The 26446-nt window shown below is 36.6% G+C and overlaps 1 protein-coding gene across 11 annotated transcripts in view; it reads right to left on the reverse strand.

Annotated features, from left to right (window-relative positions):
- THRB (thyroid hormone receptor beta) overlaps nucleotides 1-26446 on the reverse strand; it is a 372214-nt gene that overhangs the window by 266395 nt on the left and 79373 nt on the right. For 5 of the 11 annotated variants that reach the window (XM_046003097.1, XM_046003096.1, XM_046003094.1 and 2 more), the window contains one exon: nucleotides 5773-5869. The exons of the other annotated variants lie outside the window; for them this stretch is intronic. The gene's annotated coding sequence lies outside the window, so the exon portion shown is untranslated. The remainder of the gene's footprint in view (nucleotides 1-5772; nucleotides 5870-26446) is intronic. 11 annotated transcript variants of the gene reach the window in all.

The raw sequence follows: 26446 nt of genomic DNA on the forward strand, positions 1-26446 counted from the left end.
AAACAAGGTTAGGGAAACTTGGGCTTCATTTCAGCTTTGTGGCCCATAAATAGCTGCATAAACAGGCACCTGGGAAAGGTTAGTGCGTAGACCAAGGTCATAACACATTCCGGTGCTTAACCTAACCAAATGACACAGACCAAGAAAGCTTTTCCAAAAACAGGCAGCTGCATTTCATCTTTGCATATTCAGACCAAAGAAAATAAATACCTGCTGTTTCAAACAGCTGGGTAGTTTGCCGGAATGCTGATGAATCACCAAAGTCATGGACAGTAGGGATGTTTTTTTAGGAAAAGGAAGACCCCATGAGGTGACGTCCTATACCCTGCCAAGAAACAAGGGCCTTCAGACCACTGAAGGAACAGAATGATACAGGAGAGGGATCTGACATGTCAAATTCTAAATCGAACCTTCATGTTGGCTAATGGTCCTTTTCATTCTTTGGGTTCAAGGCCCAAAAAATGAGTGTTAAAACGGCAAGTGTACTACATCTTTGGTATTAAAAGGGAGAAGGAAAATAACCTATATTAACTGCCAACTCAAGGAAGGGATTTTACGCTTATCCCAGCTTATCCAACGATGATCATTAATAGATATTTTTATATTCCCATAACAAAGAAGAGAAAGGTGAGGCTCAAAGAAGTTAGATACTTTGCTGAAAATTACCCAGATTGTGTGGTAGAGTCAGGATTTGAACCCAGGCCTATGAGATCCTGCGCTCATTTTCCTTGCTGCCTTTTTGGGATAAAAAGGTATTTGCCTGGGGATTTATGGGAAGTGACAGAAGTTTCCATATGATCCCCCAAAGCATACCTTAACTTGCCTTCCTTAAGCTCAGCAGTATAGAAAGACATTTGTCATGACTGTTACCTTCCTAGAGAAGCACACAGAAGCCATTTGTGGCAGATGAACCTGCCAGTACAAGAATCATCTCTTTTAGAGCTGAAGAGAGGGAAGGAACTCGACTTGTTCCTAAATTTGGACTCTCAGTCTGGCGACTTGACAGATAGTGGTTTCCTTGCTTGTTGGTGGAACTGTTCCCAATCCGACCTACCTCCCCCCATAACCGCACAGAACCTTGGGTATGGATGGTAAACCTCACTTCTTTGGACTACATTTCACTCAAGGGCTTTCTGAGGGATGGTTTATCTGCTGTTTTCCTGAGAAGTTGCAGATAAAACAATTTGTCACATTCTTGGAAGTGATTTGACTTATAATTTTCAGAGAGCTTCCTTCTTTCATTCAAATAGGTAAGAGCACAAAGAAATGAAACATCATCAATAGCACCATGGCATTCAGCCAGATATTTCCTTACTTACGGGTCACACACTACAGTTTAAGTGTGCACATGTATATTAGCACACAAAGGTGAAGATAACTCCTTCAGAAGCCTTCGGTGATTGTTACCACTCTTCATCTAATTTCTAGGTACTCCCCCGCCTCCTGCCACCCATTAGGGAGACCCCAGTATACTGATCAGAGTAAATGTAAATGTGTAAATGTGTGTATGGGTTCAGTGTAAATGTGTTCTTTGGTAGTTCCAGGTGTGTGTTTAGAATTTTGACCAGTGTATGGGCTCCCTGGGAAGAGCAGAAGAGGCTGGAACTCTCTGGTAATTCATTTTTGGCATAGATGCCTCATATGCCATGCCCCATGAAGTTCACCACGCAGCTGACTTTTAGCAAGATGTTCACTAACCATCAGTGAAGACACTATTTTAAAAACTTGCTCTAGGATAACCACATACAAAAGAAAAAAGTTGGACCCTTTCTCACACTGTACAGAAAAATTAACTCAAAGCAGATTATGGGCTTAAACGTAGAGCTAAAACTGTAAAATACTTAGAAGAAAATGTAGGAGAGAATTTTTGTTACCTTGGGTTATATAAAATCTTTTTGGATAGAATGCCAAAAGCAGTAGCAACAAAGTAACAGTAAACTGGTCTTTATCAAAATTAAAAACTTTTCTGTTTCAGTAGAGACCTTCAAGAAAGTGAAAAGACAACCCACAGAATGGAAGAAATATTTGCAAATCATATTTCTTATAAAGAACTGATATCTAGAATATGTATATAAAAAACTTTTACAACTCAATAACAATAAAACAAATAACTCAATTAGAAAGTGGACAGGATTTTTAAATAGACATTTCTCCCAAGAGGAAATACAAATGGACAATAAGCACATGAAAAGATGCTCAACTTCTTTAGCTATGATGGGAATGCAAATCAAAATCACAGTGATACTATTTTACACCCACTAGAATGGCTATCATCAAAAAGATAGATAACAACAAGTGTTGACAATGATGTGGAGAAACCGGAAAACTCAGACACTGATTAGAACTAACAGTTCCTTGAAAGTTAGGCATAAAATTACCATATAACCCAGTAATTCTACTTCTAGATATATCCCTAAGAGAAATTAAAACATATGTGCATGCAAAAATTTTTACAAAATGTCTGCAGCACCAGCATTCATAATGGCCAAAATTTAGAACAACCCACATATCTACCAACTGGTGAATGGATAAACAAAATGTGTTATTACCCATGCTAGGAAATATTATCTGGCAATAAAATGAATGAAGTCCTGATACATGCTATAATATGTATGCTAAAAAAATCATGCCAAGAGACTGAAGTCATTCACAAAAGGCCATAGACTGTATGATTCGTTTTCATGAAATGTCTAGAATAGGTATATCTTCAGAGACAGAAAGTAAGTTATTGGTAGCCTAGGGCTGGGGTGGGAATGGGAGAGAAAGGAGGAGTGTCTGCTAATGGATTTCTTTTTGGGGTAGTGGAAATGATATAAAATTGACTGTGGGGATGGTAGCACAACACTGAATGTACTCAAAACAACTGAATTGTACAATTTATATGGGTGACTAGAATAACATGTGAATTGTATCTCAATAAAGCTGTTAAATATTTAAAAAGAAACCTCATTTCAGACCCTGGCTACTCCTTAACATCATCTGGGAGAACTTCTAAAATTCCAATGCCCAGGCCAATCCCTAAATCGATTACATCACAATCTCTCTGGGCAGAACCCAGTATTTTTTTTTTTTTTCTTTCTTTGCCCAGGTGATTCTAAGGTGCAGCCAAACGCAAACACTGAGTTTCCTGCTGAGGGGTAAAATTCCATAGTACTCACTTCCCCTTATAGGTGTTTCTGCCTAGTGTCCTGTCAGATGACATGCCATCTTATACACTTGCCAGGAGTTATCACTATGATGTTAATTGGCATCTTTAGGGTCACTCTCCAGAAGAGACCAACATTTATAAGAAGATACTGAATGGGTGCCCTCCTCTCCTGGAGGTCACTGAGGAGGGACATTACAGGATATTATACTCTACTCAGTGAATACTTGAACTTCTCATTTTCTTTTTCTTCATAGGTAAACTGTGTAGTTATGCTTTTACAGCTTTTATTTTGGAATCTTTGTAGTGTTCAAAAAGGTGTTTTGAAACAAAATGCACGGAACTAATCCTCTTATCTAATTACTTGAGGAGTTTCACTTTGGTTCTTTTCATCTAAAATCACATAGTTTCAAAGCTATTAATTTATTGCTAGAACAGTCCAATCCATTGCACAGAAAGAACTTATAAACAGAAGCTGGGAGTGCTGTTTTTCTTGTTATCAGTACCAGAATTGATGACCAATTGTACTCCCTTAAAAAATGTATTAATTGTTGCTTTCCTATTCTTAAGCATAACTATGAGTCAAAATACTACTTTATATGATCCAAAAAATAAAAATGACATGCTCCCCAATTTAGAAGTCAGAAGTCAAGGCAGCAGTTAGAATTCAACACAGGTCATGAAGAGTCCCAGCCATCGTATGAAGTGTGGAATCACTACATCATACACCTGAAACTATTATACCATATGTTAACTAACTGTAATTTATTTAAAACTTTAAAAAATACAAAGGAAAAAAAAGTATTTGACATATAGTCACTTTCAGTTTTATTAAGGAAAAAGACTAGCTAAATATTTTAAAACATTAAGATCCTATAATATAATTAAAAGTTGCTATCAAGTTTTAAGTAGTAGAATTTATTCACTGAGGGCAAAAAGACAGCCTTTGGGGAGATGATGAACACTGGATTTGTAAAGAAAAAAAAAAAACAGTGTTTGAGGATTGGTTTGGCATTTTTGATACTTTGAAATCAGACACTTGGGAATAACCCACCAAAGCAATTAATTATCTTGGATGTGATATGTAAATTGGTCATTTCGTTGCTTAGAGATTTGTTCTCCATTTCTGAAAGTAGGCTCATAATGTAAGACCACATCCAGCCTATTGATGGGCACACAGAAACACTTCTCTGTCTCTTTTGCTCTTTATCCTTTGGCATGCAATAATGAACAAATGAAGAAAACATATGTCCCTTTGCAATCACAGAGTAATTTTTATCAATGTTAATGTGCACAGTGAAGCTGGTTCTTGCATGAATGTGCATTTTAGCCCAGTCTCCTTTTATATGGAATTGATCTCTCATCATCTAGGGTGGCTATTCTACTTTCAAAGGTGAAGGAGAGCTCATTTGGTCAAAACAAAGCAGCTGTTGGGGGAGAAGTCGTCTCTCTAGTCTATCAAGTCATTGTAATTGTACATTCTCTGGAAACATAAAAATTGACAGCAAAATCATAATTCAAAGCCACAAGTATCCTCTATATTGTACTATAACTGATTATGCGGCAATGACAAGAATGATGCAGAGTGGAGAGACTGAAAATACCTAGTGACAAACACCAGGAATTAACCCTTATGTGTTGAAAATGGGATTGAACACAGCTTTACAAAGATTCCAAGATATGAGTCATAAAGCTGACACACACAGTTTACCTGTGTGAAACCGGAAGTTCACACAGTCATCCAGAAGAGCAAACTATCCCTCCTCGGGACAAGGAAAGGCAAGGAGGCATAGAGAAAGGAAAATGTAGACAAACAAAACCTCAGGTCTTTGAAAATAACCACAAAATTCCACACATCCATTTTTGCCGAGTTTTGCTCCCCTCAGTCTACCCAAAAGGTATAATAGTGGCAAAAGCGACCAATCCGAGCCGAGCAACACAAGGGTAAGAAATATATCGTCAAAAGGCAGGACCTGTTACCTACTTTGGTGCTGAGCAAAATGAAAATGCAGGGACCTCGTTCAAAAATTATGAAGAATTTCAAGGTGGTAACAGCAAACCCCTAACTAAAGCAAGCACAGGTTGCTGTCTGCACAGTCAACCCTGCCAACAGGTTAGAAATAGGGAGGCAGCGTCTGCCTAACCTATAGCTGGGTTTGCTGTCTTCTAGCAAGTTTAGCTTCTCTTGGAAGAATGCACATGTACACAGACTCTACAGCTTAGGAATGACTTTGTGTCACTTTCTCACTTATGGAAACCAACACCCAGAGAAACGAAATGACTTGTCTAAGGTCATGAGTTGAACGACAGAGCCAGCACTACATCCCAGGTAGCCCGACTCCCATACTGACATTCTTACCCCTACATCATCCTACTGGTCTCCAGTTTAAATGTAAATAATTAACAACCTGAGGGTTTTGAAGGGTCAGGGGTGGGAGATTGGGGGAACAGGTGGTGGGTAATGGGGAGGGCACGTTTTGCATGGAGCACTGGGTGTTGTGCAAAAACAATGAATACTGTTATGCTAAAAAAATAAATAAAATAGGAAAAAAAAGTAAAAAAAAATAAAAATAAATAATTAGGAAGTACTAGCTACAAAAAAGGGGGCAGAAAGGGGAGGACGTTACCTCATCAGAACTTCCTTTTCAACTCTTCTGTGCAAATAATAAAGTGTGGTTTAAAAATCCGTTTCAAATTCCTTTTCTGAGTCAACTCTTCCACATCCTAGGGAAAAGACATCATATGACAGCTTCAGACACTGAAGCAAATTACCTTCGCCGCGAGCTTGCTTGAGGCCTTGGAGTTAAGGATCACAAACCAAGGTGGTTATTAGCGGAGGGTTATGAAGCAATGCGTTAGTAAACTAGTCAGTCTCCTGCACAAATATTTAAAATAATTCCGAGATAATCTGAACTTTAACACTGAGCTAGCCAAATGCATTTGTAATCTGAACCCAAGGTTCTAATAAGTTACTGCCTTTTGGATGTCCTTCAACGTGAGGGACATTTTTAGAAAGATTAGCACTTGAGTGGAAACAAAGACTGACATTTTCAACATAAACATGAGACCAGGATCTTTTTTTTTTTTTTTTAACAATACAAAACGCACATGTCTTCCTCACTCAGGTGTATGTGTAAATTTAGTACATCAAAACATCTGGTGCAAGGACACTGTTGTTAAAAGATACTGTACAAATCAAATATAAAGGAGCCTTAAAAGTTTATGAAATACATTCAACCAGGTGATGAAAGAGTTCAAGGTAGGCTGGCAAATGATGAATCTTTGAACACTAAGAAACAACAACAACAACAATAAACCACTGTTCAGAGAGGCAAAAGACACCTGTCAACCCCCCTCGACAAGGCACGCGAATTAGGACCAGATAGATCTCCAGTTCAAATCCCAGCTTCACGTATATTTTGCTTCTGTAAGCTGTGGCTAATTCATCGCAAAATGGGATTGATATGAAAGTCAAACTGCTAGATCAGATGCTTTCTAGATGCCTCGGTGATCTCTGAAATCTATAATGCACACAACTTTAATTATACCTTATTAAGTTGTCCCTTAGAATTTTTCCTGGGGTGGGGGGGTTAAAATTAATTTTGCATATCCAACGTTTTCCATAACTTTATGGTCTGTAGGTAGCAACAAGGAAAAACAAAATATTCTCTGGCTCGGATAAAATTTTGGCATAATTATAGGTCTGGTGTGTGGAAAATGAGGGCCGGATGAAAATGGTGCAGAGACATGAGTAACCCAAAGAGTCTGAGGCTATAGCACTTACATCTCATTAACCGCCAATTACCGTATTTATAATTTAACACAAAAAGGAAAAACACAAATGGGGTTTAGAAAAAATCTTTTTTATCTAGACTTCAGTATAGACTTGGCTGCTACCGGCAGAATTAATGCAATAGGTTGAGAAAGGGAGTAGTTAGATTGAGAAATAAAAACACTTTTTGATAACATGCAAGGCTATAAAAATGGCTTGACTGAACCTATTAACCAAAGATAAATAATACCTTGCAGGAGGAAAAGAAAGCCTTTTCTGGATCATAAGGTTTGGCATGTTTTTGAGACCTTGCTTTCACTAAAAATGTAATACACCCAAATTTAAAGACACATTTTTAAAATTTGTGATTTCATAACATTTTTGCATCTGAAATCTTGTCTCTGGTCTGGCAATACAATGTCTGATGCTTTCATCAAAACATGGGGAGAGTCTACGGCCATACCACCCTGAACGCGCCCGATCTCGTCTGATCTCGGAAGCTAAGCAGGGTCGGGCCTGGTTAGTACTTGGATGGGAAAACATGGGGAGAAAACCAGCTCTTATTTATTTGTGTGATTTCATTATTAATCTTCCCATTACTGCTATCTATATTATTACTTTTGCTATTCTTATTACCACTCCCACTACTAATGCTGTTAACAACTACTGCATTCACATCTGCATTTCCAAATGACCATATATAGGAATTTTGGTGAATAACTTTTTCCCCCTTCAGTAGGTAAATATTTATTTTCATAAGTAACTACAAAACAGTTTTCCAAAGTGAACGTACTTTTTGCCCTCCATCAGCAATATAAGAAAATTCAAATTCCTCAATGTTCTCATTGAAACTTGGTGTTATCCTTTTTCTTTATTTTACCCATTCCAGAAAATACTGAGTGGTTTCTTTTTATTTTTTGTTCTTATTTTCTTTATTTTTAAATTTAAATTCTATTAATTAATATATAGTGTATCATTCATTTCAGAGGTAGAGGTCAGTGAGTCATCAGTCTTATATAAAACCCAGTGCTCATTACATCACCTGCCCTCCTTGAAGTTCATCACTCAGTTACCCCATCCCCCCATCCCACCCTCCTCCAGCAACCCTCAGTTTGTTTACTATGATTAAGAGTCCCTTATGGTTTGTCTCCCTCTCTGATAACATTTTATTGTTCAGCCCCTGAGTCTCTGGCTGGCTTTCTCTGGTGAGTCTACTTATTGTCTATGGGCCAGAAGCCTTGTCACCTGGAAGCTTATGACAAATGAACCTACAGAACCCGAAGTTCTGGGGTTGGGGGGGCTAGGAATGTGTGCCTTGACAAGCTCACCCAAAGGTCTGATGCTCAAATTTGCAGAGGAAGTTGACCCAAATGTTATGGAATAGAGAAAGGAGGGATGGGAGAGAACTGAGGAGGAACACCTGGAGCCACCACCTGCAGACCTGACCTTGTCTGCTTCAGGGCAGGCTGCCAATGCCAAGGAGAAGAAAGCAAAGTCTGGGACAGGTTTTCAGGAAAGAGAGCTCCTTTCTGCCCCAGGATGTGGTTGCAGAGGCTCCTGCCTTCAGCTTCCAGCTTCCAGGAGGAGAAGGCACCACCAGAACTTCCCCCAGCCATTGCTTATCTCTTTTGCCTGCCAAATATTAAAAAAGACAAGACTCCTTATTTTTTTGTCAATGCAGGCAAGTCAGATGGAATCAGTTGCAGTTTTTGAATTAGTATTTCTTCAGGTGTGAGGTTTATGCATTTCAGGGACTCAATGATCCCCAGCCCCACCAAATAAAAGTCTCTAGGGGTTTCAGGAGGCTTTAAAAATCACTCCAAAGCTGTGTCAAATTTGGGTACTGTTATTTTTTTTTTTTTTGGCCTCACTTAACGCTTAGTTTGGGATGACGTTTCAAAATATATAATACACTCATCCATCTGTCTGTCTTCCCTCCCCTCTTTCTTTCTTTTTTGTAGTAACATGCTCTCAATAACACAAGAAAATCTGAAATACATACACACACACACACAAAATTACCTATACTTCCATCATCCACTTTGATAAATATAGTTAGATAAAGAACATGTATCAATTAAATAAAATTAGGATATAAAATGGTCACATAATATCCATGAATAGATACCACAATATATTCTTGTCATCTATCTAGAAGCTTTTGTCTAGATTTTGTACTTTATAAATAATCATAAGCAAATTTATAAAAAAAATAACTTTGCATTCATTCCTGGCCAAAAGACCTTCATGGTCAATTCCCAGAATTGGAATTTCTGGTTCAAAAATTGTCTTCCCTTAGAGTGCTTGACACACATTGCCAAAATGCCCCTAGAGAGAGAGTAACCAGTTAAGAACCATATTAGGTGTAAACTGATAAAGCCATTTTTTTTTTTTTGACAGATAGAGAGCACTAGTAGGCATAGTAGGCAGAGAGGCAGGCAGAGAAAGAGGGGGGGGAAGCAGGCTCCCTGCCGAAGCAGAGAGCCCGATGTGGGACTCGATCCCAGGACCCCGGGATCACGACCTGAGCCGAAGGCAGCGGCTTAACCCACTGAGCCACCTAGGTGCCCCTGATAGAGCCATTTTAAAGACAGTTTCATAATCTAGATATGGAAAACAGAGTATACGTAGACTTTTAGGTTTGGGAAGACCACATCATGGTATAAAACCTAGTGTAACTATTTTTTTAAAAAGATTTATTTATTATTTGAAAGAGAGAAAGAGAAAGTGTGTGTGCACGAGCAGGAAGAGTGGCAGAGGGCTAGAGAGGGGAAGCAGACTCCCTGCTGAAGAGTCCAGCGTGGGGCTTGATCCTATGACCCTGAGATCATGACCTGAACCAAAATCAAGAGTTGGATGCTTAATCAACTGAGCCACCCAGGTGCCCATAGAGTGATTCTTGCTTAAGGAAATACTCACAATAGTGAAAAGTTGGAAATAACCTAAATATCCACCAATATAGGAACAAAGGGATAAATACAACATAGTAGTTAAAATTTATGAACTAGAGGGGCACCTGTGTGGCTCAAAATAATCCAAAAAGTAATATACGAACTAGATCTATATGTATAAACCTAGATCTCTCTCTAAAACATAACGGCATAAGGTTACATGTAAAAATTCTTGGTCAAAGTACACGTATAGGATGGAATTATTTATGTAAAATTTTAAAATTATTTGTTTTTACCACCATGTTGACATTTGCACTGACCGTGCAAAACCAATGGTGGGAAAACCTGTGGGACTTAGCATGGATCGAGGCAGCAGCGCCAGTAGCATGAATAGTCCCTGTGTCTTTCATGGCATGTGCACTCTAGTCCGGCCAAAACCAAAAAAGCCAGTTTCATTCAAGAGTGTATTTAATGAAGTAATAAAAATGATTTTAATTAGGGCACCTGGGTTGCTCAGTAGGTTAAGTCTCTGCCTTCACCGCAGGTCATGATCTCAGGGTCCTGGGATCGAACCCCACATCGGGCTCTCTGCTCGGCAGGGAGCCTACTTCTCCCCTCTCTCTGCCTGCCTCTCTGGCTACTTGTGATCTCTCTCTCTGTCAAATAAATAAATAAAATCTTTTAAAAAATGACTTTAATTAAATCTCAACACTAGACCACTTTAAAAAAAATATTCTGAGTGACAAAATAGTATGAATATAGCACTTTTGTGGCATATGAAAGTATGATGATTGAATTGTGAGCTGAACTACCTGCTTTCTTCATAGAACATCATTTTTTTCCAATCCATGAACCTGGAATGCTTTTCCCATCTTTTTGTGTCTTCTTCAATATCTTTCATGAGTGCCCTGTGGTTCTTAGAATATAGATCCCTTTTGAAGAAAGGGAAACCCTCCTACACCGTTGGTGGGAATGCAAGCTGGTGCAGCCACTCTGGAAAACAGCATGGAGGTTCCTCAAAAAGTTGAAAATTGAGCTACCCTATGACCTAGCAATTGCACTACTGGGTATTTACCCTAAAGATACAAATGTAGTGATCCAAAGGGGCACATGCACCAGAATATTTATAGCAGCAATGTCCACAATAGCCAAACTATGGAAAGAACCTAGATGTCCATCAACAGATGAATGGATAAAGAAGATGTGGTAAATATATACAATGGAATTCTATGCAGCCATCAAAAGAAATGAAATATTGCCATTTGCAACGATGTGGATGGAACTAGAGGGTATCATGCTTAGTGAAATAAGTCAATCGGAGAAAGACAACTATCATATGATCGCCCTCATATGAGGAAGTTGAGAGGCAACGTGGGGGGTTGAGGGGGTAGGGAAAGAATAAATGAAACAAGATGGGATTGGAAGGGAGACAAGCCATAAGAGACTCTTAATCTCACAGAACAAACTGAGGGTTACCAGGAGGAGGGGGGTAGAGAGAGGGTGGTGGGGTTATAGACATTGGGGAAGGTATGGGCTATGGTGAGTGCTATGAAGTGTGTAAACCTGGCGATTCACGGACCTGTACCCCTGGGGCTAATAATGCATTATATGTTAATAAAAAAATAAAAAACTTTTAAAAAGAATATAGATCCTTTACCTCTTTGGTTAGGTTTATCCCAAGTTATCTTATGGTTTTTGGTGCTATTGTAAATGGAATTGATTATCTAATTTCTCTTTCATTGTTAGTGTATAAGAAAGCAACTGATTTCTGTGGTTTGATTTTGTATCCTGCCACATTACTGAATTGCTGTATGAGTTCTAGTAATATGGGAGAAATATTTGCAAATGACACTACAGACAAAGGGCTGATATCCAAGATCTGTAAAGAACTTCTCAAACCCAACAATAAAAAAAAAAGATAATCAAGTCAAAAAATGGGCAGAAGACACGAGCAGACACTGCTCCAAAGAAGACATACAAATAGCTAACAGACACATGAAAAATGTTCATTATCATTAGCCATCAGGGAGATTCAAATCAAAACCATACTGAGATACCACCTTACACCAGTTAGGATGGTCACAATTAATGGCAGTACAGAAGTGTTGGAGAGAAAGTGAAGAAAGGGGAACCCTCTTATACTGTTGGTGGGAATGCAAGTTGCTGCAGCCACTTTGGAAAACAGTGTGTAAAAAACAGTGTAAAAAAAAATTAAAAAGAGAGCTACCCTATGACTTAGCAATTGTACTACTGGGTATTTACCCCAAAGACACAGATGTAGTGAAAAGAAGGGCCATATGCATCCCAATGTTCATAGCAGCAATGTCCACAATAGCCAAACTGTGGAAAGACCTGAGATGCTCTTCAACAGATGAATGGATAAAGAAGATATGGTCCATATACACAATGAAATATTACTCAGCCATCAGAAAGGATGAATACCCAACTTTTGCACCAACATGGTTGGGACTGGAGGAGATTATGCTACGTGAAATAAGTCAAGCAGGAAAAGTCAATTATCATAGGTTTCACTTATTTGTGGAACATAAGGAATAGCACGGAGGACATCAGAAGAAGGAAGGGGGAAATTAAGGGGAAGAAATTGGAGCAGGAGATGAACCATGACAGACTATGAACTCCAGGAAACAAAAGGAGGGTTTTAGAAGGGAGGGGGGTGAGGGGATGGGTTAGCACAATGATGGGTATTAAGGACGGCACTGATGTTATGGAGCACTGGATGTTATATGCAAACAATGAATCATGGAACACTACATCAAAAACAAATGATGTGCTGTATGGTGACTGACATAACACAATTAAAAAATTTTAAATAAATTGAATAAAAATTTTAAAAAAGAAAAAAAAATTTTCTTAAAAGAATGAGTAAGAGACAAATTATGGTTATTCAGACTTGGGTGTTTGACCAACTTTTTCTCAAAAGTGAATGAAGGAACAACTGACAGCAATTTTTGTCAATGATAAAATTTCAAGCTTTCAAATGAAAATTAGAAGTTTGGAAAACTTATATCCACCATGGAGTACTCGACGGTTTCCTAATATCTGAAGACTTTTCTGAGGTCAGGGGAGAGGTAGTAAATAGAACCTTGAATATTGTATGACAAAATGTATCTATATCTGGAAGATCTGTATTACTCATAGAATCAATTTTTTTCTAAATGATCAGCACATGATGTTACAATACTGTGCCTGAGTAAAATATCCATTTAAAGTATAAGATAAATGAATAGATTTTAATGTAATGAAATACAAAAGTTCAGTGGTATGATTTTAGTTTCCACATTACAACTACCTGTATAGAAACTACCAGTCGATGGGGCGCCTTGGTGGCTCAGTTGGCTAAGCGTCTGCCTTCGGCTCAGGTCATGATCCCAGGGTCCTAGGATGAAGCCCCATGTTGGGCTCCCTGCTCAGCAGGGACCTGCTTCTCCGTCTCCCTATTCCACTCCCTCTGCTTCTGCTCTCTCACCCTCTCTCTAATAAATAAAATCTTAAAAAGAAAAAAAACCGCCATTTGCTGAATTTTGGTGTACTATCAAAGCAGAATTTTTGGTTATCACAAAAGGCTATTAAGATACTCTTCCCTTTTCCAACTACACAACTGTTTGAAGTTTGATTTTCTTCATATACTTCACCAAAAAGCATGGCACAACAGAGTGAACTCAGAAGCAGGTATGAGAATCCAGTTGTCTTCTTTCAGGCAAGACATTAAAGAGACTTGCAAAAATGTAAAACAATGTCACTCTTCATAATAATTTCTTTTTCTTTAGACAATGTAATTGTCAAAAATATTATTTATGTTTACACATAAAGAGTTTATATGGCTATTTAAATGAATTACAAATATTTTAAATGTTTCTGATTTAAATTTCCAATGTGGTAAACATAAACATTAACAGACAAAAGTTCTTTGGGGGTTCGCAATAATTTTTAAGAATGAACTCAAACAATTTGAAAACTGTCAGTGAAGGGAGAGAATACACAGAATCTCTTATATTACCTTCTACACTTTTTCCTATGTATATGACTAAAGACAAAAGAGTAAAAAAGCATACCAACAATATATGAGGATATGCATAAGCCTATATCCTTATCAAACCTAAGAATTATCATTAAAGAAACAAACCTTGTGAATTTGAGAGTAAAAAAAGTTGTCATGGTTTTAATTTGTCCCTTATTCATTTTGTGAGTTTGAACAATTTTACATATTTTACTGTTGATGTTAATTTTTTGGTGGGTTATCCTACTTGTTTTCATTTATTTACTTATTCTTTCAACATATATTTGTTGGGCATTTTATATATACCATACTTCTAGGTAGATCTGGCATATAGCTGTGATCAAGTCCCAGAAAACCTATTGTAGGAGTGGCACACTGTGGTCTGTGGGTCAAATTTGTCTCACCTTCTATTTTTGTAAATAAAGTTTTATTGAAATATAGTCATACTTATTTCTTTATGCATAGTCTGTAACTGCTTTTATGCTATAAAGGCAGAGTTGAGTAATTGTAACAGAACTGTGGTGCCTGCAAAACCAAAAGTATTTACTATTTGTCTTTTACAGAAAAGGTTTGCTGGCCTTTGGTCTTATGGATTCTATAGGAATACTATCTTCTTCCTTCATATTTGTAAGACTACTTTATACATTTTTAAAAAATTGTCTTGTAGGTATTTTCCCATGTTTATAGTCTTTTAATTTTGTTTCTGATTTTTTTCTTCATTGCATAGAGTATCACATTTTATGTTGAAACTTGATCAAATCTTTTAACATAATTGTTCTTAACCTTTTGGGAACATTGATTTTTAAATAAGTTATTGGCTATTTTTGCTTTTCAATTTATTTTGCATGAATTTTTAAATTATTTTGTCGCATTACTGAAAGAATCCCTTGGTGATTCTGATTTCATATGCAGCCAATTGTTGGATTACATTTGGGAGAATTTAATGCCTAAAATAATGATTCTTTTTGTTGAGGAATATAGAATATTTCCCTGTTAAATCTCATCTTCTTCCAAATTATTTTATATTTTTTTCAAGGTTGTCTTACACATTTTTGGTAGTCTTATCCATTTATTTTTATATTTATTCCTAGTTATTTTTACTTTAAAGTTGCTATTATGGTGTTTTTTTTCTGTTTATTTTTTAAATGACTATGGCTAAAAAGTACTTTATTTTTGTGTATTTTTGTAAGGTGTATGGTGAAAACTTTGTGATACTAAAATCTCGACCATTTCAATCGCTCTTTTTTTTTTTTTTTCAGTTGGTTCTCTTAAATTTTCAATATAGACAGATGGTGATTTTTTTACTTCCCCTTTCTTTTTTTTTTTTTTAAAGACTTTATTTATTTATTTGACAGACAGAGATCTCAAGCAGGCAGAGAGGTAGGCAGAGAGAGAGGAGGAAGCAGGCTCCCTGCTGAGCAGAGAGCCCCACTGGGGGCTCGGGGCTCGATCCCAGGACTCTGGGATCATGACCTGAGCCGAAGGCAGAGGTTTTAACCCACTCAGCCACCCAGGCGCCCCTTACTTCCCCTTTCTAATCATCTTATTTAATTTTTTCCTTGTCAATAAATTTATAATCCTTATTTCTCAGTTTAATGAAAATACACATGAAATTTTACGAGTGAAAATTTAATCTTTTTTCAAATAAATAATATTTATCATTTTAAGTAAATAGGCTTCTGTTTCTTTAAGAATTTTCATCAGCAATGTACATTAAATAAAGTTCTTTTTGAACATAGAATGATAAAATTTTTCTCATTTAACCTTTTAATAAGAATTATTTAATTCTTAAATTAAGAAATATTTAATTATTAAATAACTATTTAATAACTATTTAATAAGAATTATAACAATAGACTACCCTAATAGTAAAATTTCTTATGTCCTTAAGAACCAACTGTTTGATTATGGTTTGTTATTGTTTTTATGTCTTGCTAGATAGAATTTGCTCATATATTACTTGGGGTTTTTCAACCTATAAGGTTGATTTAGAAGGTTTTGGTGTCATCTTTGCTGGGACTGCTCTGTACTATGAAAGGAATTGGAATAGTCATATCTTCGTTCTACTCCTACAATAGTTTACAGCTGTTAAGATTATAAATTTATATAAACTATAGTCAAAAAAGGGGTACATAGAATGAAGATCATGAAAATGAGATATGGTACAAATTCCTCACTAGATAACCTAGACGATTATCATAATCAGGCAGTTAAAAACAGCAATAACAATAATAGTCAGATTTAGATCTCAATTTCTTAGTAAATGAAGGCAATTGTGAGGTGCTTTCACCCTTCCAGATAACTACTTGTAGATAAAGGAACAAGGTTCTCCTGTAAGCACTGAATTAACATTTCTTCTAGGTCTATGAGTATAGCCATGGATGGAGACCAACTACCAAGTTTAATCCATGATATTAACACATCCAAAGAAAGAAAAGGTCAACCCTTGGAGTATGGCCACTTTAGATGAACTGAGCTCAGAGAAAACAAACTTTAGCAGTGGGAGCTGGGTGCTGTCAGCAGGGAGGAGACAGAAAATCCAAGAGTTCTAAACATCCAGTTACAAAAAAATGTGTTCGATAGGTGGTATAAATATTTCCTCAGGCGTCACCAGGCCCTGGAGAAATGTCCTTCAAGATTATGGCCCTTTGATGATTCCATGGACACCATCAACTCTTGGTTTATGATTTCAGCAATCTCTGCTGATTGTAGAAAGGTAGAGGAAGTGCCTAGATCTCCAGTTCAAGAACTTTTTCCTGCTAAGAATCACCTTTCTGTTTTCATGCAAGATTCATTTCCATGGGTATCTCCATGGGACATGTATGTAACACTAGACCCATTAGCTGAAACTGCACTTCTTTCTTTCTGATTTAAGATGCTATTAAATTAGTGTGGCATTTTTGGATGGATAATTTCAAGTGCATTCTAATTTATAAAAGAATAAAATAATTTGCTAACTTTAGTATTTTGAGCATTAGAAACAAAAAACATACAACATACTTCACTTCTCACAATAATATATCCATGTGGATCTGGACCCTCTAACTGGACAACTGAGAACTGCTGGGCTGGTTAACTCCAATGGCATTTCCATTCTGTGAGTCTATCAGCCATTCCATCTAGCTATGACTTTCTATCATGATACAGGAGGATTTCTTGAAGGAGTTACCATTGATGCCCATTCGTTTTCCCTGAGGAGGTTATCGTTTGCCCATTAGCCAAAAGTATCAAAGGATCCTGAAAGAATTCTAATTCCCTTCTTAGTGAAATTTGCTACTGATGAACAACTATTCTATCCTTGGCTCTCATAAAGGAATGCATGGATAATAATATACCAGAATATTTGACCCATATGCAAGTTATTTGTATCAGGAAAGCCCATCTTTAAAGCTGTGAATTTTCTAAATGATTAAAAATATGCCATCTTAAAAAAAAATACAGACAGAATGAAAACCTAAGAGGATAAAAATGAACACAATGAGTAGTGTTCTGGTCAAACAGGACTATATAAATTTGTTGAAACTATTTTTTTTTCTGAATGAGAGATATATTTTGATCTATAGGACAGAAACATCAAATATCACCAATTTTTTGTAGCCCATCTCAGCCATTAAATTTCATCAGCCTATTTTCTCTTATAGAGTAGAAATGTATCTATTAATTTACCGATGACAAGAAAGTCAGACTGAAACAAACTGGTCTTATTTTTTTCTCAATTATTGAAACATGCTTCTGGGAAGGAAATGACATTTGTTTTATGATTTTCTGTCATTTGGCTTCTCTTCCTGCATCAGGCTGAATGAAACAATATTGTATCATTCTGCTGTTGTGATCACACCAAATTTCGACGTATGTTTAGTATTTGGCTCTAAGTGTCACTGTGTCACCGAGTTCACACTTGGCTCCAGACTTGAGTGTGTGTGTGAGCACGTGGGTGAGCATGTGTGTGAGCTTGTGTGCGATTGCGTTTGGACATTTGTTTCCTGATAACAGAAACCCAAGCATATGTTTGAAACCAAGCATCCCTTTCCTTTTGACACATTTTCTGTGATTAGGTTCATTAAGAAATTCAGTAACAGCATTAAAAATTAGAAGGGGTGTGTATCTGTAAACATCAACTGTGGTTATGGCAAAGACCTTTATGTCAACTGAAATGTGTCTTTGGGGGCCATAATCCAACCTATAGGACACATTTTCATTTCCTTTATAGCACAGCTCATTACAGAAGAAAAAAACCCTTCCCATAAAGAAAATAAAGATGGTGAAATAACATGGCTTATTTGAACATCAAACTATTCTCTATAAAAATGTCAGCCTAACTGGATTACTTCCATCATTGCTGCAAAAATAGAATCAGCAAATGAGACTTTGATGCTGGTGGATGAAAAAAAAATGTTTTTTGGTATTTCATTCTTGTGGTTTATGAGGTTACTAAAACTCTCGATGTAATTATGGCTTGACACTTTCTATCATTATTTTATTTATAGTCTTCTAAAGGAAGTGGTGTAAATTGCATTCTTTAAAATATCGTGGAACAGGTTTTAAGTGCCCGAAATGTCATAAGGAGTGAAATACAATTACTCAAAACAGGAACAAGTTTCTAGCTACAAATTTAAGACCCATGAATACCAGAGGGATGAAGCCCCAGTTCTAAGTCAAATTAACACAGACAGAATACATTCTGTAAGAATTCAGGTTGGGTGACATGAAAGATATTTGGGTATCATTTTTGGTTATTTGTTTTAAATCAAATGTGATAACACAAATAAAATCATATTAGTCTTAGAAATAAAAAATAATGCAAATCTTTGTGATAATGACTTTCAGGAAACAGTACAATGTAGCAGTTAGGACTATAGACTTTGGATTCATACAGACCAAATTCAGGATCTGGCTCTGTCATTGTTACTGTTAGCTGTATAATCCTGGGCCACTGACTAACATTTACTACTCAGTTCCCTTAGCTGTATAATGGGAATAATAAAAATATCTGGTGTATGTCATAAGGCCATTATAAAAAATTAAATAATCCACAAAAGCACTTTTCATAGTACTTGACACATAGAAGACCTAGATCAATATTAGAACTTTTTTAAATCTTTTTTTTTTAAGATTTTGTTTATTTATTTGACAGTGAGAGAGAAAGATCACAAGTTGCAGAGAGGCAGGCAGAGAGAGAGAGAGAGAGAGAGAGGGAAGCAGGCTCCCTGATGAGCAGAGAACCCGATGCGGGACTCGATCCCAGGACCCTGAGATCATGACCTGAGCCGAAGGCAGCGGCTTAACCCACTGAGCCACCCAGGCGCCCCAATATTAGAACTTTTAGAAAAGGAATATCATGCGTACTGAAATGAGATTCTGAATACAGCACTGATGGTGACAGGCAGGTGGGAAAATGTGGTCCTCGTGCAGCTGCATCTGTAGGAATCAATTTAAAAAAAAAACACACATGTTCTTGATTTTATTGATTAAAAGGCAATTCATGGAAACATCTGTAGACATTCTTGCATTCAAGGCTCAATTTGTTTGGTTTGTCCACTGCTATTCATTTAGGACTAATATATTTAGCAGAACTTTGATGAGGTGAAGTAAATATCAGGTCCTAGAAGCTACTATCTCTATGGGCTACTAAAGTTGACTGCATTTGATAAATGCATTGTGAGCAGAAGAGCTCGAAATTGGACATTCATTCATCATCAGAATATAATACTGACATTGTTGAAAATTCCTACGGATCTCTTGGTAAGTCAGAAGAAAAATTTAGGCACCAGTGAGAAAGGAATACCATCATATAAATGATATTAAGCTCCAGAAGCTCCCTACTGGAAGAGTGTGGCTTGACAGCAGATGATACGATCTGAATTCAAAGACCAGAGGAAAATGGAAAGAAATGTATCTTAATGCTGGAACTGAGTACATAAACCAAACTGGCCAATATTCACCTGCATCCATTATTATCTAGGCAGTTTAACAGAAACAATGCAAATATTCTAATAGCAGAATTAAGTCCAATCTTTGCAAGAAAAGGCGCAAATTGAGGATCATGTTTCCATGGACGTTACATTTTATACGACACATAAATTAGTATTAGGGAAATTGCTGCCAGAGATCCCTGTTAATACTCCTCTGTCCATAGTATTAAATGCAAGTAAAATTCAATTTGCATTTTAGTGCTTATAAAAGTCTTCTAATTCCAAGGAAAAATTGCCTTATTTAGCTATTATATTGACATAGTAGCAGACATATTTATGATTATAATGACCCATTCCTCTAAGTGAATGATTACAAAATAATTTCATGAGTGGATAAAATGTACTTAACATTAACTATATGGCCAAAATTGCAAATTTGAAAACAAAAATAAAAGTTGCTTAAAAACCTTTTAAAACTACAGCTGCCCTATTCATTGTTCAAAAAAAAAAATTACAATAAACAAGTCTTTGCCTCAGTGATCTACATGGGCTCTAAAGGCAGCTCTGATTTACAGAGCACTCTTCATTTTGTGTTTCTGCAGTGAATTGGTGTAGGAATATAACACGGATGGGCCATCATCATCAATGAGATGTGACCTTTGCTTGTCCAGGCTAAATGGTCCTGGGAGTGCTGAGTCGGCAACATTCTCTGTTCTCATATTCCTTTTGGCCATTGGCTGAGAGTGGTGGCAGGGGTTAGCAGTTCAGTCTGCCGCTGTGAAGCTGGGTTTTTCCTCTGTGAAGCTAATTGAAACTGCAACATTGGCCTCATTATCATCTTGTAAAACCACTCTGAACTAACTAGCTCAGACAGCCATGGTTATATGCTAAAATCAAAGGCAAGATGAAACAAAGAATTATGGGCTTAGAGTTGGAGCCATTTTCTAAGTATCAGAAAATACAAGATTAAAACTCAGGGCATAATTTCATTTACATATATTAATATGGTTATCAAATTGACAGCTTTTCAAATTCACCCTCAACATAAGCTAAGTAGGGAGAGGTGAACCAAAAGAGATCTCTGAGATGTTTTAATTTGAACAGGAATAATTTCACTCTTCTTCCTGCGGTCATGTTTAAGTCACATGGCCATGCAGAATGCCCTAGGGTTGATTTTTTCCAGAGCAATGACAGTGAATCATTGCAAATAATTGGTTTGCCTTAGGTTCAACCTAATTGTATTTCTAAGATTTAAAATAATAATAATAAATAAATAAAAGTTAAATAAATTTACTATGCTATCTGACTACTTTGATCTAAATCAATAATTCTCAGTGGAGGAGATTCTGTCCCCAAAAGGACATTTCGCAATATCTGGAGACATTTTTGATGATCACAACTGGAGTGGGGAGAGAATGGGGTTATTGGTAACTAGCGGGGAATGCTGCTGACCATCCTACAGTGAATAGGACACAACACAACATTATTTAACCCCAAATGTCAACAGTGCCACAGTTAGAAAACCCTGATCTAAATAACTAAATCAGATTGCAGGGATCTGGGGTGTGGTCAACTGAGTAGTAGCTGGTCATTATTGTGGCTGAGGTAGAAAAAAAAAAAGCGACTCAGTATGCTAAAAGAGTATTTATCAAAGAGTTTAACAGTTTCAAGGACATTTATAAACACAACATATCATCCGGCAATGAATTTGGGATAGAATAAAAACAGGACAGGGGAAAATGTGGATATTATATATAGAGAGAATACTCCATCATAATGAGTCAAAAAAAGACATGCTAATAGCAATAAAAGCTGATATAAATTATTGGCAGGATAATCTATATGCTAACCAGGTTGCTCTTATAACACGCAATCACAACATTGTATTTAAGCAAAAGGTTTCTCTGATTAGAGATAAATGATAACTTTATGCCCTAATTTACCTGTATATTAAGATGTATCTTAAAAATTTCAATAAATATCTCATATTGTCCAAAAATAGATTAATGGAATAGAATAAATGTCCTCCAAACAGACCCCAGTTTATATGAGAACCTTAAAAAAATGATAAAGGAACAATCACAAATCAACACTAAAGAGATGTGATTATTCAATAAGAGTGCTTTTGAGGTAATCATTTAATTCTTTAGGAGTTTGGAAGACCACAGTTATGATCTCAACCTCTCTCCACATAGCAAAATAAAAATATGGATGGATTAAAGAGTTACCAAAAAACAAAAAATATAAGGAAATTAGATACAGTTATAATAGATATCTGCTCTCTGAATGTGGGAAAATTTTCTTAAATCCTCCTACTTCGGCAGTAGAACCCTCAAGGCAATGTCCCTATGTCAAAGAATTTTCTGTATGTCAAAATCCCCAGTTCTCAAAACTTAGCAAAATACAAAAGCAAACCACGGATTCAGAAAAACATTCAAACACAAATTTTAAAGTGTCAGTATTCTCAACTATATAGAGTTCATAGAAAATCATTTAAGGGCGCCTGGGTGGCTCAGTGGGTTAAGCCACTGCCTTTGGCTCAGGTCACGATCTCCGGGTCCTGGGATCGAGTCCCACATTGGGCTCTCTGCTCAGCAGGGAGCCTGCTTCCCTCTCTCTCTCTCTCTCTCTCTGCCTGCCTCTCTGCCTACTTGTGATCTCTCTGTCAAATAAATAAATAAAATCTTTTTTAAAAAATCATTTTTAAAAAAAAAGCACTACCCAATTAGGCAAAAGACACAAAAGAAGAAAATATATTTTGATTAAAACATACAGGAAATCATCTCATTTCATTACAAATATAAATTAAAATACCAATTTTCTACTTATGAATTTGCCCCCAAATGTTTTATTTTATTTTTATTTATTTATTTTTTAAAGATTTATTTATTTGACGGATAGAGATTACAAGTAGGCAGAGAGGCAGGCAGAGAGAGAGGAGGAAGCAGGCTCCCAACTAAGCAGAGAGCCCGATGCGGGGCTCGATCCCAGCACCCCGGGATCATGACACGAGCTGAAGGCAGAGGCTTTAACCCGCTGAGCCACCCAGGCGCCCCCCCAAATGTTGTATTTTAAATAGGAAGGAGCAGTTAAACAGGCTTTCTTATTTATAAGTAGATAAATAAGCTATTTATTTATCTTATATATATAGACATATATATAGATTTATATATTACTAAATATATATATATATATATAGATTTATATATATATATATATATAGATTTATATATTACTAATCTATATATATAGATTTATATATATATATATATAGATTTATATAGATTATATATATATATAGATTTATATATATAGATTTATATAGATTTATATATATATATATATATATATAGATTTATATATTACTAAGCTTCTAGAAAATATGCGAAAAAGTTCCTATTTATAGCTTTTGGCGCACTGAACTCACTTGGGGTGGGATCTCAAAATATAAGAAATATAAGAAAACAACAGCCTTATACACTACAATGTTTACGGCAGTCTTATTTTAAATAAGAAATTCTGGATTTTTTCTTTAATGCTCAGTAGTTGAAATGTGCTCTATAATTAATTGTGATGGATCCATTCACATGGCAAAAGCTTTGTGACCATTTGAAATATTTACAAAAGAATTTTAATAATATGGGAACATGCTTGTGTTATAATATGAAGTCAAAAAGTTGCTTATGGTAGTTGTAGGTGGCCCCCCAAACATATGTCTATGTCCCATTCTGCAGAACCTGTATTATCTTATATGACAAATGACTGAATATTACTTTTTATGGCAAAAACTAGGCTTAAGTGAAGAAACTTGAGAGGAGAAGCTTCTCCTGGATTATGCAGGTGGGTCCTAAATATAATCGCATGTTTCCCTGAAAGAAGCAGTAGAGGGAGTTTAGATACAGACACTTAGAACTGAGATGGTGATATGAAGACAGAGACAAAAATTGGAATGACGCAGCCTCCAGCCAAGGAATACTGGCCATTACCAGAACCTGGAAGAAGCCAAGAATAGAATCTTTGTGAGAACACCTGAAAGGAGCAACGCCCTGCTGACACCTTGATTTTGGACTTCTAGCCTCCAGAAAAGAGGATAAATCTCTGTTGTTTTAACCAACCAAGTGTATACTAACTTGTTTTAGCAGCGGCGGGAAACTTACAAAGTAGGCTTATGTTTAATCTAAGAAACTACTTAACAATTTTCTGAAGTGGTTGTAACCATTTATATGCCCACCAGCAGAAGACCAGTGGCTCTGTTCTTGCACATGCTCTCCAGCACTTGGTATGGTCAGTTTTGCCATCTTAGCCATTCTGAAAGGAGTGTTGTTGTATTTCACTCTGGTTTCCATTTGCATTTCTCTAATGACTAATAATGTGGAGGCTCTTTTCATCTCATTTGACATCTGTATATCTTCTTTGGTGAAGTGGATTCAAATCTTTTGCCTGTTTTTATTTTGGGTTGCTTGTTTTCTTATTATTGACTTTTGAGTTTCTTTATGTATTTTGAATACACTTACATGACCCAGCCATCCTACCCCTAGGTATTTACCTAAGAAAAAATCAACGCATAAATCCATAGAAAGATTTGTACCCTAATGCCTATAGACCTTTTATTTGTAAATGTTCCAAATTGGAAATAATCTAAATATTCATCAACAGGTAAATGGATAAAATATATTGTAGTTTCATACAATAGAATGTTACTTGGCCATAAATATTAATAAATTATTAGTACGTACAATCTCAAATTATGCTAAGTGATAGAAGCCAGACAAAAACATAATACATAATGTATGAGTCCACAGTTCTAGAAAAGGCAAACTAACCTATAGAGTTAGAGAGTAGATCCATGTTGCCTAGGGATGTGGGCGCTGGTGAGAATGGATAACAAAGGGACAAGAGAAACCTTTAGGGGTGATGATAAGTTCATCATTTTGACTATGATGAAAATTTCCAGATATATATCTGGGAATTATATATATATATGTGTGTGTGTGTGTATATATATATATATATATATATATATGTATATATATACACACACACACATACAGATGTGTATATATATATAAATTTATCAAGCTGTATACTTTAAATATACTTTAAAGATCATTGTATATCAATTATACCTCAATAAAGTTTTAAAAAGTTGTCAATCTCTCTATGCCTCAGTTTCCTCAACTATAAAAGGAGATTATAGATTCTACCTCATAGGGTTGTTTTGAGAATTAAATTTGTAAATCACTCTGTTCAGAATCTCACACACACAATGAGCATTTAAAAGGCTAGGAATATTTTTGTAAAAATGGTACATAAACTTTTCATACTGAGATCCCAATATGCTAAAAATATGCTTAGAAAAAAGAGAAATATTACAAGATTATAAAAGCTATTTTATTTGAATTGAAGAATTGGGGGGGAAGGTATTAGGGGGTGATTTTGGTTTTCTAAGTTTCCTTTATTTTCTAGATTTTCAACAATGAGTACATAATGTTCATTTCCAGTAAAAAAAAAAAAAGTTTAAGAAATAATAATAACAATCCCCTGACAACACAAAACTCTACTGAACAAATCAAATGGTTAATGCATGTCTGTTTCCTGCCTATTTTGACACTCTGTCGTCCCTGTAAACTTCTGAATGGTGAGTCCAGCTTGGAGAGAAAAATAGCACCATGTAACTTCTGGGATGATGGAACAAACCTGGCTATGCTCAGCTGCAAGGGTGAGTCCCTGGTTGATCTCAAGTTGGAATCTAGTACCAAATTTAGAAAACCATAGCTGGAAGAGTCCAAAAAAAGAGGTGAGACAAAGAAGAGGAGTAGGAAGACTTCTGGCAGCTACCCTGCCAGGCTGCAGCTTGGGGGTACTTGTCTCATTTGGATGCTTCCGAGGAAAGTCACCCTTTACAGATGGAAAGCACCACCTGAAACTACCACCACTGTAGTTCCTATCCATCATCTCTTGTTTAGATGACTTGGATTGCCTCTTAATTGCTCTTCCTCTCTCAATCACATTCCTCTCTGTCCTATAGTCAGTGTTCGTACACACAGAATGCATGCATTTGTCTCTGGCCTGTTTAAAATCCTTCAGAGACTCTCCATAACCCTTTTAAGATAAGGCTCCCCTTGCCCTCCCCCATTCTCAATATGGCCCATGTGGCCCTGGATAATGGCTTCCTCCTTCTCTGCCTCATCTTATGCCACCCTTTCTCCTTCTCTTCCTCTATAGTCCTGCCCCACTCGGCTTTTCAGGCCCTCTAAGTTCCTTTGGTCCTTCCTGTCTCACTACTGTCATATAATCTTTGCTTCTTATCATTAAATCTTCCCTTCCCATTGCTTCTTATTTACAAATTTTCTTTTCCTTAAAGGTTCAGCTAAATAAAGAAGTCTGACATCTCCTTGCTATACTCTTCTATAATACTTTTTCCTAAAATTCAGTTAATCAGTCAATGGGTCTTCCTAGATAGTGAGCAATCTGAGAGCAGAACCATGTCTGTGTTGTTCAAAGCAGTATCCTCTAAACATAGAGTTGCAGGCACTTAAACTACTGATGATGAAAAAAGGTGCTATTCCAGGGCCTTCTGGGTGGCTCAGTGGGTTGAAGCCTCTGCCTTTGGCTCAGGTCATGATTCCAGGGTCCTGGGATGGAGCCCCGCATAGGGCTCTCTGCTCAGCGGGGAGCCTGCTTCCCTCTCTCTCTCTCTGCCTGCCT

Source organism: Meles meles, chromosome 4, assembly GCF_922984935.1.
Source record: "Meles meles chromosome 4, mMelMel3.1 paternal haplotype, whole genome shotgun sequence".
NCBI lineage: Eukaryota > Metazoa > Chordata > Mammalia > Carnivora > Mustelidae > Meles > Meles meles.